Source organism: Peromyscus californicus, unplaced genomic scaffold (genome assembly GCF_007827085.1).
Source record: "Peromyscus californicus insignis strain IS unplaced genomic scaffold, ASM782708v3 Scaffold_11__1_contigs__length_118956290, whole genome shotgun sequence".
In the NCBI taxonomy this organism is placed as follows: domain Eukaryota; kingdom Metazoa; phylum Chordata; class Mammalia; order Rodentia; family Cricetidae; genus Peromyscus; species Peromyscus californicus.
Window position 1 is genome coordinate 7,265,453 of NW_026294402.1, and position 19,218 is coordinate 7,284,670.

The window sequence follows — 19,218 nt, forward strand, 5'->3', positions numbered from 1 at the left end:
ACAGCCACAGGGAACTGATGTGGTAGTTTGAACCCCAATATCAGCAGCCCAGAGACACAGGTAGAGATTACATTCCAGCTGTTGATTTAAGTCAAGGAGACAATATGCTCCAGTTTGAAGACTGTCATTCAGGAGGAATCCACACCTCACTCAGAGAGTGTCAGTTTTGAGTTGTCCTCAGACATCCTGCTTTCAACCGATCAACTATGGAACGCCCATTTTAAAGAGGCCTGTTTTGTTCATTCAAATGATTAGCATATTAACATTTTCTAGAAACACTTTTACTGTCACACTCAGAAAGATCAAAGGTCTGAAACCCTTTAAGTTGACACAAGTTAACCACTATGTATTCTTACTGCCGCACACTTCTTCAACTGTCCACAAGTTCATCTACATAAAATGTAACCATGTTCTACAATAGACAATTTTCATGGCTGCCTTCATTTTTATACCTAGAATTCATTTTCATTGCTTCATTGCACACTTACTGATCCATCTGCTTCTCTCGCCCCCATCCTCGCCCCCAATATCTTGGTATGTTCTTAAGTCCTGCCTTCTGAAATTCTTCATATGTTTTTCCTAGAGATTTCAGAACCGCCACATCATATTAAAGGCTCCTGATTCATACAACTTTCCCTGAGAGTTCACCAAATCAATACAAAATAAACATGCCTAACTGCACCCAGGAAGCAGGTGTTCCTCCTTTCCCGGCTCTTGTGAAAGACAATAGTAACAGTAATCAGCTCCTCTCTGTGTATATGAGCCCTCCATCTCCCCAGAACTGTGAGCCACAGATCTGACAGCCTCCATCTTCCCAGAACCGCGAGCCACAGATCTGACAGCCTCCATCTTCCCACAGTTGTGAGCCACAGATCTGACAGCTCCATCTTCCCAGAACCGTGAGCCACAGATCTGACAGCCTCCATCTTCCCACAGCTGTGAGCCACAGATCTGACAGCCTCCATCTTCCCACAGCCGTGAGCCACAGATCTGAAAGCCTCCATCTTCCCAGAACCGTGAGCCACAGATCTGACAGCCTCCATCTCCCCAGAACTGTGAGCCACAGATCTGACAGCCTCCATCTCCCCAGAACTGTGAGCCACAGATCTGACAGCTCCATCTTCCCATGACTGTGAGCCACAGATCTGACAGCTCTCTCAGATTTCTCATTCTTCCTCTGTTTAATTATTTTCCAAATCATATTGATTGAACCTCTGTCAATCTCAGATCTATGCCACACCATTCCCATCACTACTATGGTTTAAAGTGGGCATTATCACACTTCCCATTGAATCAGTCACACTGCATGCAGAATGACAGAGCAGATGACAAATCAGAACACAGGAAGAGGGCTTCTGATACTTCCTTGTGTTAACTTTTATTCATATGTACTCATGAAGCAAATTCATCTTAATATATTTCTTGATTCCCCATGATGCCCTATGCTATGTAGTGACAACTTAAGACTAAAGAAGGCAAGAACTCTGCACATATTCATTTTATGACTCAGTGACTCTGAGAAAGTAGAACCTGCACCCAGCCAGTTCTAACACTGTGTGATGAGTTCTTTAACAGTGGTCCTGTTAGGTGGTATGACATCACAGGACACCTTCCAGGCTACTACCGAGTCACCAAAGAAGACATTCTACAAGAGCAAATTCTAAACAGAAAAAAAGAAACAAACCAAAATATATATGGTCATAGTTATATATAGAGATGAACTAAGTCACATGTTCATGAATATTGTCAGCTACATTAAGAAAAATTAAAAATAATCCATGAAATCAAGGCTAATTATAACACGTTTCCATATTTACGTTAAGCAATCACAGCTTGCAAAGCATATCCAGCTATATTAGGGCAGGTAAGCAGAAAACTGCTATGACTCAGTAGATAAAGAATGTTTGCTTTCAGAGGGACTACCACACCTAGAGGGTTGCAGAGTGACTGAGTGTTATAGTCTGGAATAGCCCAACCCACTCCCTTTCTCTAGAGAATGTCCACCATTTATGAATGGCCACCATTGATCACACATTGAGCATGGGACTGTTCAGATATCCAACTTAGGTCAAATTTTCTCATCTATCCTTGCAAGGATACTCACAATCTTAAGTGTTGATTCTCCATGGTTAACCACCTCTGATGTGCAATCAGTTTTTAATGACACCAGGTGGACCATCTAGTTCCAGATTAACTACCTCCATTCATATGATTTCTTTCTGCTGCCACCTGTGTGGTAGCAAACCTGCTCAGCTGTGGAAATTGACAGCTGGTTCTTCAGTGGGGAGTGATGGGAGCAGAAGTCAGGTGAAAATGGCTCATTAGCAACGAAATGGAAAAATCTGCAGACTTCCCTGAGGACATCTTTGGTGATGTGTCTGTCTACTAAATTACCCAATGGAGAGTTAATTATAAAGATAAAATAGTAATTTTCAATAGTTTTAGAGGTTCCTATGACATGATAACACTTTGTTTAATATACCGATTTATGTGTTTTTTAGGTGAGATTTCCATTGTGATATAAATTTTAGCATAGTCTGAAGATAATTCCTCCGACAGCTTGGCTTTCAGAGGGTGGTTCTACAGGAAGTAACCCAGACTGGCAAGTTGGCTTGTGGGACTCTAGTCACTCACAGACTGTAGGAAGTCCCACAGTTCCTTTAACTCTATTCTTCAACAACACATCAAGATAACAGAAACTAAAGCCCATGACAATTTGATCATGCTTATAGACTTCTTTGTTGTTGTTTGTCTTTGCTCTTTTGGGGTGCCTGCCACCAAATAAGTCACACACACAGGCTTATCCTAATTATAAATGCTTGGCCTTAGCTTGGCTTGTTTCTGGCCAGCTTTACTTAAAGTATCCCATCTAGCTTTTTCCTTTGGGCTTTTCCCTTTCTCTTACTTCTGTAAATCTTGCTCTTACATTGTGGTTTGCTATGTGGCTGGCTGGCTGGCTGGACTCTGATGTCCTCCTTCTTCTCTGGCTATCTCTTTTTTCTCCCAAATTTCTCCTTCTATTTATCCTCTCTGCCTGTCAGCTCCACCCATACCTTCTCCTGCCTTGCTATTGGCCATTCAGTTCTTTATTAGACCATCAGGTGGTTTAGACAGGCACAGTAACACAGCTTTACAGAGTTAAACAAATGCAACTCAACAAAAGTAACCCATTTGAAAATAATATTCTACAACACTCTTTTCTCTCTATGTTCCTCCTCTTTACCTTCTGTTTATTTACTGAGAGTTACTAAAAGGATACTTGTCTAAAATATCTCTCACAGCTGTAAGCTTTTAAATGGTTTAAGCCTCTTTTGTACTAGAATGCTTGAATTATCAAGAGATACGAAGCTTTATACTTGGACTTTGTTATTACTATTACACATTTATTTCTATTCTTTAATCTGGGGACACACACATGCCAAGCTGTGTGTTTGAAGTCAGAGGACAGCTTTCAGTAGTCAGTGCTCTCCTTCTACCACATGGAATCTGGGGGTCGGATTCTGCTTTTCAGTTTTGCTGGCTTGTACCTTTACCCATTCACCACTTGCCAGCTATTGAAATAAAGATGTGGTGCTCTTATAAACAATACATAGAGGGAAAGTGTCATGGAATTAGAAACTAGGTTTTTGTGAGGTCTTCACACCTGTTATAAAGTAGTGGTGATTAAACCATTCACACACACATACAAACACATACACACACACACACACACACACACACACACACACACAAATTCTTATAGTAAGTTGATTGTCATAGAGTATTTCCTATTCTTAAATTTCAGAGATAAGTACACTTAAATAATAAATGTCATTGTTAGGTTGGTGTGCAGTGGTGCATGTCTGAAATCCCAACACTCCGGAGGCAGAAATAGGATGATTGCCCTGAGTTTGAATGCAGCCTGGTCTACACAATGAATTCCAGGCTGGCAAGTACTACTGAATGAGAGGCTGACTCAAAGGTCAAACAAACAAAAGAAAAATCGAATTTCTAAGATACAAATCATCATAGGGAAAGAAGCTCCATACATGCAAAAAACAAACAAAAACAGTGCACGGTGGCTCAGTACAATGGTCTTCTCTTCAGACAGTGGCTATAAGAGCATATTCTTATGTTAGAAACACTGACACAAGAATAAGCCCGAATCAGACCAGCAAAGTTCTAAAAATAAGCGTTTCTAAAGTATCTTTGGCCCTTGTTATCTTGACTCCTTTCTCACGCATTTGTACTTCCTTCTGAACTTGTTCATCGCCTTGTGCCCCAGGGCATTGCCATTAGTGACAGTCACACTGGTAGGTCTGTCACTATTAGTTAAGAACTCTATTCAGCTTCAAGATAAGTAGAATTTTCTCCTATAATCCTTCTTGGCATCCTCAGTGGGAGGGTCAGAGGGCTGTCGGCAGTGGATACCCAAGCCAAGAATGAACGTGTCACTGAAACATTTTATTTCACAATATCATGAACTCCTAGACCATCCATATTACTGCCATGTGTCACCCTTTTAGCACATGTAACTTCTATCTGAAAAAAAAAAAAAAAACGTTTTATCTCCATAAATCCGATGTCACAGAACAAAACTGCCTTTCGGAGCAGCAAATCCCTTCATGAGAGAGGAAGCAAGTTGCAGCAGGGTTTAGCAGACATTGTTCTCTGCAGAGTGCCTGTCTGTGAGGGGCATCAGGGCTGGGAAAGGTGATTGCTGCTGTCCCTCCACAGGCACCACAGCTGTTAGCACTTTTGGTGTCAAGGCACAAATGTCAGGCAGGTACTGGTAATGAGCTAACACCCAGGGAAAGTGGGCCAGCGGTCTGGCAGCGTGCCAGGGCAGAGCGGCACTGGTTCCAGGCTTCTGGAAGCTGGACTTCCGTTGTCGCCATCCTCTCCAATTGCTCCTCACTGACCTGAGGGATTTGCTTCACATCATGGGATAAAAGGGTATTTCTTGACTCTCTTAAAAAGAATAATTTTTAAAAGTGAAGACTAATTGGGCTGCTTTGGCTGTTAGGATTTAGCTTTCTGTAATCCATAAAGATATACACTGTGGGAAGAAATGATGTGAATTAAAATTAATTTTCTAGTCCTCTCCTGCAGAACTATCCTTCTTCAATAACTGGAATACATTTAAAATTTTCCAAATGCGGAGGTACATAAGTATTCATTCTTGTAACTCTATGAGTTACATGAAGAGAAACTTCAACATGTATCAGAAATAACATTTAAGAAATTCTTCCAATCTTTAAGAAATGCAAGAACAGTTCAGAAAAATGTTAAAACAATTTCATTATCTCTCTCTTTTCCAAGACCCTGGTATGATTTTGGCCCCAGCCACAAGAGCTAAGAGGTATGTGGATGATGCCTTTCTTTGGGATGGGATACCAGAGGTTTAAATATTGGCAAACTGTCTGGCAACATCAGGGGATTCATGATCTGCAGTAGGCATCAGCTTTTTTCTCAGAAGGTGATTTACTAATCAATTTGTCAATGTCTAGAGGAGGATGTCAGTGGCCTTGGAGCAAAATTTGTATATTCATTTTTTTCATAGTATCTTCCACTGTGGGAACAAATACTTCTTATAAAATATGCTTTAATATGCAGTTAAAATAGTAGATATTGGGGGTTTACTTTACCAATTTCATTATCCAGGTACACACACACACACACACACACACACACACACACACACACACACACACTTTCCTCTGAGATGTCCAAGATAATATACTTTTTACAATGTTCATTGTATTAGCAAAACTTTTTGTTAACATTGCAAGAGGCCTTATAATAAAAAAAAAGAAGGTGGCTATTATGGTAGGATTCAGTCAGGAAATGAGAAAAGGATCATGGGAAGGGAAAAGGGGAAGGAATGGGGGTCTGAGAATATCTATGACTTGTAAGTAACAAGAGACATGGGAGAGGAAGGGTGCAGTGTTGTGTGTGGGAGGGGGTGGTGGTGGGAGAGAGGAGTAAGGCAGGGACATCCCCAAAACAATCAGTGGATGAAAAGGCCACAAGGAAGCATGTCACTTTGTGAACAACTAGAAAGAATGAGAGGAAGATGAGAGTCACATTTAAATATATGCACTGTATGTTTTCTCTTTGAGTATATTGTTATAAAGTATTTACAGTTTTCTTGAAATCACTTAACTTTAATTAAAGCTAAATTATATGATATATAATTATACATTACATAGTTATATGTAATATATAATATCTTTATTTTATTTTAACAGGGGAGTGGTGGATTTTGGAGGAATTGGGGGAGAGGAACCATATCAGAATATATGAAAAAGATCTATTTTCAAACAAAGGAAGGAAGGAAGGAAGGAAGAAGAAAGAAAGAAAGAAAGAAAGAAAGAAAGAAAGAAAGAAAGAAAAAGAAAGAAAGAAAGAGAAAGAAAGAAAGAAAGAAAGAAAGAAAGAAAGAAAGAAAGAAAGAAAGAAAGAAAGAAAGAAAGAAAAGAGGAAGGGAGGGAGAGAAGGAAGGAGGGAAGGAAGGAAGGAAGGATATAATAGCCATACACCTGGCAAGGAGGCAGACATTGATGGTGGTAAAAAATACCACTCCAGCTGCTATGGAAGTCAGTGTGGGGCCTCAAATGACTAATAACACATGTACTACATGCCCCATCTGTATTACTCCTGAGTATAAAGCCACTGGACTCTAAGCTAAGAAATTAGAGACATCCGCACACTGATACGTACAGTGACATTATTTAATATAGGTAAGTTATAGAACCAGCTAGGTGTTATTGATAGAGGAATAGACAAAGAAAATGAGGTTAACATACAGAATGAGACTTTGAGTAGCTACAAGGGAAAGGTAAATTAGGTCATTTTTCAGTAAAAGTAATGGAGTAGAGATTATCATATTAATATCAGTACAACTAGGAAAGACCAATATCACATATTTTCTCTCATTTGTGGGTCTGAAATTTTACACATATACATGAAGTCATGTTTGTGGATATGACACAAAAGTAGAAGAAAATCCTCAGGGAAACAAAAGCACTGATTGGGGACAGGAAGACGGATGTCAGGGCAAGAGAAATGTGCTGGTTAAATGTCTTTATGAAACCCACTGTTGTATACAATGGCTATATACCAGTTTAAAAATGGAGAAAAAGAAATCACCAAAAATAAATATCTAAAATAAACAAGTAAAAAATGTTGCATGGGGCAGGGTTCTGAGAACTACTTTCTTCTAGAAATATCTATTTGTATAGTCATGACCCATTTTCAGAGGAGCTTTTGAAGACTGAATATATTTCAGTGGTTTGAACTGCTTCATAACACAGGCCTCACACCCCACTGGGCTCCTAAGAAAGACTGAATTTCCTAATTAAGGTAATGTCTGTTCAATCTAACTCGTCCCGCTAGTTAGTTATGCCCTGAGAGGACAGGTATGCATTTGAAACTAGGATTATTCACTTTCTCCCGTCTTCTCACCACCTGCACCTTGAAGTTTGCTGATGCAATACCTGACCAAAGGCCTTACATCTCACTTGTGTAGATGCCCTGTAGGAGTCATCAGCGTTCAGATCCACTTGCTGCATCAGGTTTCCAGATCTATTTGCTTTTGGCTGTTGTCTTTCATTTGCAGTGGCATGTGTTCCTCCTAGAATGTCTTTTTAAGATCACTTTCTTATTTAGTCCACATACTCAGGGTACAAATAAAACTGAAGAGTTATAAAATAATGGCAAAATTTTCCAAATACTTAAATAAAACTATAATTGAAAATTACGAGAATAATTTTTAAAAGTCCTTGATTTTTATAGACCGTTTTTCTTTTCTTTAATTTTGTTTAATTATGTGTCTTCATTGTGGTCTATGACATGGGTGCAAGTGCCATGGAGGTCAGGAGACGGTGTCAGATCCCCAGAGCTGGAGTTGCCGGACACTGTCAGCCCCTGGACATTGTTGCTGGGAACAGAACTCAGGTCCTCCAGAAGAACAGCAAATGCTCCTAAACACTGAGTTAACCTCTCAAGCCCTAGACATAGTTGAAAAAAAAAGTCTTTATGGTTATAAAACACATTATTACTGAATGTTATCCCTGTGCAAATCAACCCTTTTTGTGAGAGAGAGAATTTGAGGCTCTTCTGCTTTTTCACATGCAGCCTGTGTTCTGTGGAAAGCTTAAGTGAGGTAAAAGGATTTTTGTAGAGCTCTAAATAAGTCACTGTGTGCTCTGTTCAGAGGTGGGAATTTTGTTGCGGTTTCAATGCTAACACCTTCTTAGCACATTTGAGCATGTTGTCGAAGTTTTGAGTCTAGAATAAATTAGTGGGTCGGTATGTTGACCTTAAAACTCACAGATTTGAGTGAAAAGTTAATAAAAATATCTTGATAATAAGGAACGTGAAGAAATATGTGGAATTATCAAGATGTCCAAATTTCCTGATAATCTGTTTTTTCTACTGACTCAGACCTTGGCTTCACCTATGATGGCTGAAGTTTATTTGATTCATATTTGATATCTAACCTATTAACATATTTTCTTGAAAGCATACCAATGGTAGGAAACAAAACTAAAACAAAAATCCTGGAGACTCTTGATCAAGTGGTTTCCCAGCAGCCAGTGGGTCTGAATTCTGAGTGCTGTCACTTGAGGCCCCTCTGCTCGATTCTGATTCCTCCTGAGCCCATTCCACAAAGACTGCCTTTTGTGCAACCTACTAAAAGAGTGAGCGTCTTCATTCCAGTCTTCTTCCTCCTTTTTAAACAGAAGGGGTCATAGCTCCATGCTTCCAACTCTCATTCTGTTGCTTTGGGAACCTGGACAAAATGATTGCTCTGAATTCCACTTCCACTATTTAATACAGAGTTTGTGAGTGGAACAGTCTGTATTATTCATTGAAAACTAATTTAATCTTGTTGAATATTCCAAGGACAGTAAATATGCTACTTGTGTCTTACAGTAAGCCAAAGCAGGACAGACACAAGAAAGGGCATGGCATTTGTGTCTGGTACACAATGTGCTAAGGTGGACAGAGTAGTACCCATGTTCTTAACTACAGATACATTTTAGTGACTTAGATTTTTTTCTTTTTTGTTTCTGTTGTTTATTTGTTTTATTTTGATTTGAGGCAGGGTCTCTCTGTTATGTAGGTCTGGTTGTCATAGAACCTGGTTACCCTAGAACCTGTTCTAGAACATGCTGGCCTCACACTCAGAGATCCACCTACCTCTGCTTCTAGAGTTCTGGGATTAAAGTCCTGTACCACCAAGCAAGACAGAAAGTGATGTCTGAATGAGAAGGAAAAACACTATCAGAGAGACATCTACATCACATGGAGGCAAGATATTATTTTCTGTGGCTCATACATGAAGTGAAACACTACTGTGTTTATGAGAAGTTCACAAAGAACACAGTACTGTGATCTCTGACACTAATGGGACTTAACCTCAAACAATGATATAAGGCTGGTGAGAAGGCTCAGCAGACACACATGGTGAGAGAACCAAATCCTACATGTTGTCCTCTGACCTCTATACACCTATGGTGGTTCATAACCTCACAACAAATAAAAAATCCATAAGTAAATGAGTAAATAAATAAATGAACATTTTGAAAAAGAGGCTACATAAGTTATCTCTCTATCACACACACACACACATACATATAAACAAGCAGTTGCATGAGTTTTCAAAGTAAGACATGATGTCTTTAATCTTGGTGCTTCACAGTGACTTTTCTCCCTTTAAAATGTCACTCCATTGCATTTTTTTTGAGAAAGTGTGTATGCTACCATTATGTAACATCTACTTGGAATTGTGATTTTTATTTTTAGGATTGATGTAGACATGTCTTTGAATTTCACTGGGATTTATTTACTAGACTTCCTATAACATATTTCACTTGTGAAGCATAGTCAATCACAAAGAATGAATTGGTGGACACTTGACGTTTTGCTCCTGGCTAAAATATAATATTATTCAACAGTCATGTGTTGTGCTATCTGTAGAGATACTTTAAACATTGTGAAGGCCTACAGAGAATTTGGCAAGTTGCATTTATGCATTGTTAATAAGCCTAGGAAATATGTTCAGTCACATATAAAATAAAAACAATATTTCTCAATCATTCTTTGCAGGTTTTAGGACTATTAGAGAGGTGTTTTATGTATATGGACTGTAAATTGAGGTGATTATTTCATGAATGTATAGATACAACCTTCACATTATGTTCAAAATAGTTCATGCCTAAGAAATTTGATTGTTAATTATATGTCTAATGCATTTACAACTGTATTTACTAAAAATATCTAGAGAAAGATGCTGTTACTTATTAATAATTAACAGAAGAATCATAAGCCAGCATAATAATTACCTAAGCCAATTTGGCAATGTGTGTTATAATAATTATAATTTTGATTGCTCAGATGTCATACCCCAAGATAATGTTATACATTATAAGTAAATGAGCTACTGATGAGAGCTGCCCCATTATAGATGGAATCCACTGGACCCGAGCTCAGGTTCCAGATAGTAGACACAAGCCAGCCCTTCCCAAATCAAGGCCCCATTTTTCTCTCCTCTCCTTGTTGCCAGGCCTGTGTGCAGAAGCAGATCACCTTGCTGCTGAGATTTCATCCAGGATCTTGTGCACACTCTGAAAGGAGCCTTTCACTGAGGGTCATCTGTGTCCCTCAGTTTTCTTGAGAAGGGGCCTTGCTGTGTATCACAGTTCCTCTAGCCACTTCCTCCCCAGTGTGGGGTCATGGGCCTGGATCTCTTGGTCCATGAAGATTAAGTTAAATACCACAATGAAAGCACAAAGAAAACATCTCATTTTCTTCATATCACGATACTATTATCTGAAACTTTTGAGACATTTTATAAATCTCTATATTTACTAAATATTTGAATATAGATCCAAAACTAAGTTATATTTATTCCTCTTGGAAAAACCCAAATGAGTGATTCACATTTAAAAAACAAATGGCCAAGGGAAGTCTTGGACCCAAAAATCAAGCCATTATATGTCTATTTTAGGAGTTCTTTAGTACTCCAGCAAAACAAAGAACTGTAATTGTGGGAATTCTTTTAAAAATGAAGGCATATAGAAACCAACATTTATTCAGAAAATCTGATAATCCTGTGTTTCCTAAACCTGTGAGCCATGAGGAGCTCAGGTGAGAACCACACCCCGGTCTGTTTGAAAAGCCTACAGCAGTTAGTCTGGGAATGGAGGCTCCATGTCCCCTCAGTGTCTAGATGATGCTAAGTCGTTTCTCTCTATTAACCATTTTATGATAACAGTACATCGCTGGAATGAGGATGTGATAATGACATTAGAGAAAAACTAAACACAATTAGAGAATGGAAGCTTCCTTCACATGGATATAAAATAACAATGTTTAGCAGGCTTACTGTTCAGATACATGAAACATCATGACTCAATGAGAACAATGCTAATTGTATTTGCTGCTTAAGACTAATCAACTTGTTATATAATTAGAACACGAGAGGAAATCAGCTCTATCTTCATCTTAATATGTGTAGAAAAGTGACTGGCTTAGCTCCACAGCGAATGACCATATAAATTATGATATATTTATACAAATCAGAAGTAAAGTCTAAGGAAATATCCAATTGAATTCATAAATCTCATAAAATTCTTAAAAGCATTTAGAGGAAAATTGTCTCATGCAATACCTCATTTTTCACTATTCTATTTATATCAATTCAAAACCAGACAGAATCACCTGCACTGTATTGGACAGCTGTTGGCTATCTTGTTAAACTAGTCTGTAAAGTTATGAAAATATTACATATTTTGATTGATATGGTAGTTACAAAGGTATATGTATTTTCTTTTTTCTTTTTTCGAGACAGGATTTCTCTGTGTAGTTTTGGTGCCTGTCCTGGATCTCACTCTGTAGACCAGATTGGCCTCGAACTCACAGAGATCCACCTGGCTCTGCCTCCCGAGTGCTGGGATTAAAGGCATACGCCCGCAACCACCTGGTGATATATGTATTTTCAAAACTCATCAAAATATACAGTTATTATGAATAAATGTAAATGTATATAATGTACCTCAATATAAATAACTAGACAAAGTTTCAGCTTTTTTTGGGGGTTTTTTTTTTTTTTTTCGAGACAGGGTTTCTCTGTGTAGCTTTGCGCCTTTCCTGGAACTCACTTGGTAGCCCAGGCTGGCCTCGAACTCACAGAGATCCTCCTGGCTCTGCCTCCCGAGTGCTGGGATTAAAGGCGTGTGCCACCACCGCCCGGCCAGTTTCAGCTATTTTAAGAACATTTTCCAGTGTAACAACTGACATAAATTATAATTAATCCTATGACTAGGCATTTGGAGTGTCTTACTGGAGATCTAATTTGCATCAAATTTTAAAAGATTTTGAATAGTATTGTGGACATTTGGACCTACACTCAAGTCTTCATCTTCTCCCTCCTCAATACCAAAGTCACCCAGCTGAGGCTCCAGACATTGCAACTTGGGGGTAGCTCTGAAGGGGGCACTCACACATGGCCTCCTCTTGCCCTCCACTGGCTGTCTCTACCTAGGGCTCAGGACAAGGAGAGGGGGAAAGAAAGCGGGCTCAGTTTGAGGACAGGTTTGTCTCTGCTAATTAGAACCTGGACCAGGGAAATAACAGAGTCTAACCACGATGCGGCAGCTCTCATCGGGAGCTCATTTGTTTATCATTCATAACATTTTCTTGGGGGTTGATATCTGAACAATTGAGAAATTATAATTATTATGGCACACATTGCCAAATTGGTTTAGGTAATTACTATGTTGCCTTATGATTCTTCTGTTAATTATTAATCAGCCACAGTGTCTTTCTCTAGATATATTTAGTAAATACACATATGTATGCAGTCATACATCTGAAGTATAATTAGCATTAATCAACTTGCTCAGATTTGAACTACTTTGAACATAATTTGAAGGTTGTATCTATATATCCATGAGATAATCACCTCAATTAATACTCTATGAAAATTTCTCCTTATTTCTTTTTAATTTTTTCTTGTATACCATCACTAGGTAACAGATAATTGGTTATAGATTACTTTGCATTGATTGGCTTTTTACATAATTGAGTCCAGCATTATGTTCTTTTTTCCTGAAACCTAGTACAAAGATTTTGAGAAAAATATGTGAATTTACAGTTAATTTCTCATTATTTACAAACAATATTACATAAAATAAATGTTTACTAATATATAAACTAAATGCCTACAGTTGTAAAATTTGGATCCTTCGTACGTACATGTATATGATTTGTTTTACAACTTCTTAAGCATAACTCTCCTGTATTAAACTGGAAATATTTAAAGAATTTTGTGAATAATTTGGAATTTCATTACTAACAGTCACTTAACCAACACCCTAAAAAGTTGAGTTATAAAAGCCAATTATCTCTATTCCTTAGGCTACTTTCTGGGACTTGATATAAGTAGACAGATATGAAGCAGGAAGCAGTAACTGTATTGATACAAGGAAGCTGGCATACCAACTGTGATTGACAGGTATGCCAGGGTTCTTAACAAAGGAAGGCTACACCTGTCTAGTTTGTCCCAGGTAGTTACGCATTACACGCTTGGCCATTTTCAGGACTGCAGAAGCATGTGAGAGAACTACAGAGATTCCTAAGGCAGTATGGGCAGGATCCTGAGAGCACTCCAGGAATAGGAGTCTACAGTGTGAAGAACCACCCCTGGCTGTCCAGTGCTTTACTAGAACCCAGAAAAGATACATAGTGTGTAGCAAGAACCGTGATGTCAGACTATGAACTATACTTTAAGGGTAAGCCAAAACCGTATGCGGGAGTCCACCTGACAAACCTCTTGTGGCTTCTGAAATTGATGTTTGGTGAACCAGGACAAAACCCAGCATTTTAGTTATGATGTGGAATCTGGAATCTCAATGCTTTGTATTTATGATTTAAAATATTCAGCATGCTCCCCACCACTATGCATTTAAAGAAATAAGAGGATGTGGCAAAAAAGTGATACAATAGTTAATAGGAAGATACATTAATGAATGCATCTTACTCTAAAAGACTTTCATTTTCTCTCTCACGAACAGATTAAGGAAAGAAAAATCTAGATAGCTGATGGATGATGGAGTTTTCTAACAATTAATTATTATGCCTTCAAAATCAAATCTGTACTTTAGAATGGGAAAGTTTAATATATGGTTGGATTAACAAGTCATTGGTGTGTTTAAAATCAAACTCAATGTCTCCAAAGATATTTGTGAAAGTGAGGACAACTCAATACCAAACATGCAAAGTGAGGTTGGAAAGGAAGATTACAAATGGGAGGAATGTAGAGTGATGAACTCATGCACACTGGCCAAATCCTCTCAGGAGAAACACGGACCACAGAAGGGCATACTCGGAGCACAATCAATACTCAAAGAGATGATGAATGGATGTTTTCCCTGTCCTGTTACTTCTATTCACTCTGCAGAAGATAATTGTATTCTTGACTTCCTTCACTTGTGCTACTTTTTTTGTTTTCTACTTCTACAAGATCATGGTTGATTATTATTAATTATAATATATCTAGACTCAGATTTCAATTACAAAAGAAATAAAAAATAAAAATAAATGAGATCCATTCAAAGTCTTACAAAAGTTTGGAACTTGAAATTTTACTTTATTAAATTAAAACTGAACACAATATAGCTTGTAAGAAGTTCTCAAAACATCCCTACTAAAGAGAGTTTATTTGTATTTTTGCACCTTTCCCCCCCTTTTTGAGATTAGAATATAACTACATTCTTACCTGTGGAAAACACTGGTCTTCTATCTACAATGAGAAAATAAAAGGTCAGGTTGTTTCTCTGTTTCTTCTACTGTACTGAAAGCCACTCAACACCCCTGCAGCTGTAGGTTACTGTGAGCCGTTCTGACATTGGAGAATAATACAGGAAATATGGAATTCAAATGGACTAAGAGGGTTGGACTGATGGTTGGTTCTAAACGGAAACAGAAGACAATGCCTGCGGAGAGAGCAGACTCACTGTCCTCCGTTACCCTGACAGTGAATTAGCTTTTCATTTGAATGTTACTTTCTTTGATGCATTTTAAGTTGATGCCGGCGTGCATGTTATTAAAGCTAGGAATCATAAATTATTCCTTAAATCATTGAGTCTTGGGAAAACAGAAAGCCAGTGAATGACATTCCACTTGAATATTGATTTGGTTTCTGTGAAGCCTACACTGGTTCTGGCTTGTTTGGCTCCAGCAGGTCTAAATGCTTTCTAATTTGTTTGAAAATTGCGTGAAAATATCCCCATGGCCCTCTTGTAAAATATGACAGCCTGACATTTTCTTTAATTACAAGACCCAATCTGTTTAATAGCATAAAATTGGCCTCCAATTTGACAGGCCTCCCCTTTAAAATCAATGGTTAGACTCTAGGGCACCAGCTTGGTCATCAAGATCAATATCAGAAAAAATATAGCTTGTCAAGACCTCTCAGCCTTTTATTGATTCAAATGGGGAGCTGCTCGCAGACAGAATAACAGTTAGTACTCAGATCCAACAAGCACAAGCTTCTTGCATGAGTTTCAGTTTGGAAGGATAAATCCGTGCTAGATGATACAAGCTTAATGAAATTACCTAAGACATGATAGTAGCAAAAGCTGTGAGTTCCAGGCAAAATATGAACGTATTTTAGCACACTTTCAAATATTTATCTGTTGTTTGAAATTTTCATGAATTATATATAATATATCTTGATCATTTCTGCTCTTCAGCTCTTACCCCCAACTCCATGGGACCCCTGACACATTCCACCCCACCAACATCTTTCTTTAATGTCCTATGTTTTAAAAAAGAATTGTCAATGTGCAAACAATACATCAAAAATGTTAACTTTGTGCCATTAAAGAGAAAGAACAAACCCAACCACTGAAATTCCTCTGGAAATTTTTCTCACTGCTATTCCACAAGGGAGTTCACTGTGAAAAGAAGGATGAAGTTACGAGGAAACTGGGTTTTTTTGTTTTTTGGTTTTTTTCCTAGTACAGTGCTGAAGGAGCACACTGCTACCCTGGCAATTAAACTGGGACAGGCCTTGATTTTCTTGCTGAGCTCTTTGAAGAGTTAAGCTGGTATCTCATGGCATTTGTCTAACTCTAAGGAAAGAAGCACCCATCTGTCAGTCAATAGCACTTCATGCTCCACTTCATCAGGGCATGAGGCAAGAATCATGGTTACCTCGCCTTTACTTCTGGCATGAATACTAACAAGGAGAAATGCAGGTAAATCAAAGAAAACGGAAAAGTGAAGCTGGACCCACAAAGTTCTTCTATCTATAAAATAATTACAAATCAAAAAGAAGAACTTTATTCTTTTTCAAACATTGGGTACTTACCACCACTGAAAAGAGCATGTACAGTGATCAGTGGTGAGATGTTTATTTTGCTACATCTTTAATAAGATGTTTATTTTGTTTTATGTGCAGAAAAAGTGAATTTTATATTTTGAAGAGAATATATCTGAACAATCCGTGTTCTGTGATAACTTGAAAACAATTTGCAATAACTCATGAGTTTGTTACTGCAGTTAACAATCCACCAAGTACCTAGTTATCAGCTGTGATATTAGGCACTGTATTCCCTTTACCTCATTTACATACACATGTGTTCTATAATCGCTCTGTATTATGTGCATTACTTGATCCGTGGCTGTATTTGTTTGCACAACAAGCTAGAATGTAAAATTCTATAAAGAAAAGTAATGAATCTGGGATTTGACAAGTTAGTTCTCCAACCCAATTTGCAGAGAAATTTAATGTCTTACATTCAGCCATTTGAATGCCATTTTCCAACTGAGATTCTGAGCTGTATACAGTTTTTTTCTGTCTTAGAGACCAAAGGGAAGGCTTTTCTCTTACTACTGTACCATGGGCTTCTAAATCAAATTTTGAATAAAATTTCAACATTTCCAGGAGGTGTATAAGCTTTTGGCTTTTTAAACACATTATTGTTTTTACAGGTAACTGTCAAAGTTTATAAGCCATTGAGGACAGGCAGAATCGGCAAGCTTTCTCTTGCCCACTAAGGAAGGTTAAGCGTCTAAAAATAGTCACATTGCTGTGGAGTCTTTAAGTTGCCAATTTACAAGGAAGAAGTGTTTTTTCTCCTTAATTATCTTCCAGACAGGCTGAATTGGGGGTCATTTTTAATACAGTATATCAATGAAATAGACTTGGAATTCCTTTCCTATTTTCATAAATTTGAGGCACCAATAATTCAGAAACTTTACTAAGTCTCAAATCCTTTCTCTTCATTCAATTAAAATTTTATAGACCACCAACTTTCCTCGCTAGTTTGGCTGTGACATATGTTGCTGAGCAGTCTCCAGTTTGGAGAAATACTAGGACCAGAGAATATTTCCCCCAGTCTTTTCAATGTTATAGACTGATTTATTTGTATATTTACTTCCACACACAATTCAGCAAAATAGACACAGCCTGGTGGAGGCACTGGATTGCTTTCTGTGATTTGCTTTGCTTCCAAGGGAGGGTACCAGTTACTGCTGCTGAAGGTATGTGCTTCACTGTGTTACAGTTATGATGGATCACCTGAATCACATCTCCCAATGAATTCATTAACATGTATACCTAGGAGGTTACTGGGTGGAAATGGAAGAATTAAATGACTCAAGAATTTTAGCTCAGATCTTTGGGTTGATAGAACTAAAACAACCAGTGTTGAGGAATCTATTTTTCTCTTGCTCTTTTGCACTAGGCCAACTTTTCTACTTGGTTAAGTAAAATATGATCACAGCAGTAGTCAAAGTGACCTTCAGTTCTTTGTATGTCTGGGTAAAGGCTTTCTATACCATGCAACAGACAGTGTCACATTATAGTTCCCAAAGACAAAACTGAATCACACTCAGAGTCTGATAATATGAAAGGATCAAAATCTTTAAAATTTAAACTTCATGAAACTGAATTTGTGAATGGACAAAATCCCACAAATTATGGAAAAGTTATTTTAAAATTATTTAGAAGCCATATACTTGGATTTTTCAAAGTAGTTACAGTTGATAAGGACAAAACTAGAAACCAACAATTTCTAGACTATTTTACATAATAGAATAGTAGTAACAGGTATTTTTGTAAGCATATATAGTCTGTTGTGACAATTTTGTGGGTATAATACTTACTAACAAAGTAACCCATTCATGTTAGGTCAAGACTAAAAGCATATAAACGTATGTCGCTATGACTAGTAACTAATTGTGCTCACACCTAATAAATGTGGTTATGTGAAATGCCAGGCAGACAAGCTGTGTTTGAGGCTGTCAAGCCACATTCCATCCAGGTCTCTGTACTGTCCAGGTCTTTGTATTGTCCAAAGAGCTCAGATATCCAAATATGTCTTTTTTCATCCATGGAGACACACAAATATGATATCTCTCCATATTTTGAGGAAGTTCTTTTCTTATAAGTGCACAGATGATCAAGGTTTGAGCAACTCATATCCAGGGGGTCAAATCTGCAAACAAAGCTAAGAACAGAAATGGCTTTCTGAAGTCTGCCTGCAGCTCACACCTCCATTGAAATTAGACTAATGTATAGAAGACAAAACTTTTTAAAAGGAAAACACTGAAATCTATGCCAGGAAAAGGCTCAGCAGGTGAAGGTGCTTGCCATGTAAGCCATGGAATTTGATTGCCATCCTGGAGCCCAGGTTGAAGCAGAAGGAGAGAAGTGACTCACAAAGTTGTCCTCTAACCTTACATGTGCCAATGACATCCCTGAACATACATGTCACACATGTGCCCCCCCACACACACTAGAAAGAGCATATTTATATAGACACACTAATTTATTAATAATAAAAAAGTTTAAGTACCTAACTAAATCTACATAGTGGAACTGCATCCAAGATTGAAAAACAACAAACAGCAACAACAATAAAAGAGAAACAAAAGTAAATAAGCAAATAAGTAAAGGAATCTATCTTATAAAAATTTACCCCGAGGATAAATACAGGCTGTTTAGACCTTAGAAGTTAGCCTACTCTCTTGGTCATTAACTAGTGTTTTATGGAGTCTTATATTATGATACATAATGGTTTTATTTTATTTCTTTTAGAGCATGGGTCCTCTCACAGGAAAAAAAATAAACTTAATTTCATTTTCTCCATTGGTATAGAAGCAGGTAATATGTACCAATGTGAGTGTCCCTAATAAGTTGGACATTTGAGCAGGATTTCT

General features: G+C 37.8%; 1 protein-coding gene across 7 annotated transcripts in view; it reads right to left on the reverse strand.

The window, feature by feature from the left end:
- The window catches only part of Cntn5 (contactin 5), a 1,171,099-nt gene that overhangs the window by 896,108 nt on the left and 255,773 nt on the right, over nt 1–19,218 (reverse strand). The window lies entirely within an intron of this gene.